This window comes from Nannobrachium achirus, assembly GCF_963921795.1.
Source record: "Nannobrachium achirus genome assembly, chromosome: 13".
NCBI lineage: Eukaryota > Metazoa > Chordata > Actinopteri > Myctophiformes > Myctophidae > Nannobrachium > Nannobrachium achirus.
In genome coordinates, this window is record NC_137833.1 from 40107334 (window position 1) to 40108192 (window position 859).

Here is an 859-nt window from a genome sequence, read left to right on the forward strand (position 1 = left end):
CCAATGGTTTGTATTGGAAACTAAGTGACGAACCAAATCTGTGGGATGATTTGAATGGATGGATGTCGCATGTGAGTGTGCATGTCCAGTATGAACACATGTATAGGCTATGCAGGTGAGAGCAGTGAGAGTGATTGTGGGCATGTGCATTTAGGCTTCTGTATGTGCAGGCCTGTGTTGTAGCTGTTTGAGGGACAAGAGCAGATAGTAGTGTTTAAAAACCTGTAGAACTGAGCAAGCACCTGGGCCTATGCGTTGTTTTTGTGCTCACTTTTGCAAGACTGGGAGCAAAGGATGTCAGGGAAAACAGGCGCTTGTTGTTAAAGAGCTCAGGAATAGCTGTGTTGTAAGCTGTTAAAAAAGTCAATATACCTTCATTTTGTCTGTGCTGGTAATGAGCCATATTTTCTCAGGAAAATGGCTGCTTCTCCGGAGGCACCGTGTCTACTCAATGTGGCCCTGATCCTGAATAAAACAGAAGGCTCACCAATCAATCTCTCCAGGTTGCCCACAGCCAGAGAAAGCAGCTGCACCACATGTTTGCCTTGCGCGATAGCGACAAGTTAACATACGGGCAGTACAGTAACCATCCACAAGCAGCCTCTAGCTGTCTTATAATGAATTCCCACAGGGATGGGGAACTATCAGAGTCAGTGGTGTTACTGGAGGCTCGGAATAAAGTCAACACCTCTCCTTATACCTGATGAAGCAATGGTGCTGCAGAACACACAGCACACACACAACCCCACACAACAGTGAAGCTGCACAAATGTGGGAGAATAACAGTGTATGCAACAATTAAGCTGGGGAAAAAAATCTTTCACATATTCCAAAAGAGTGCTTGGTTTAGACAAGGCAG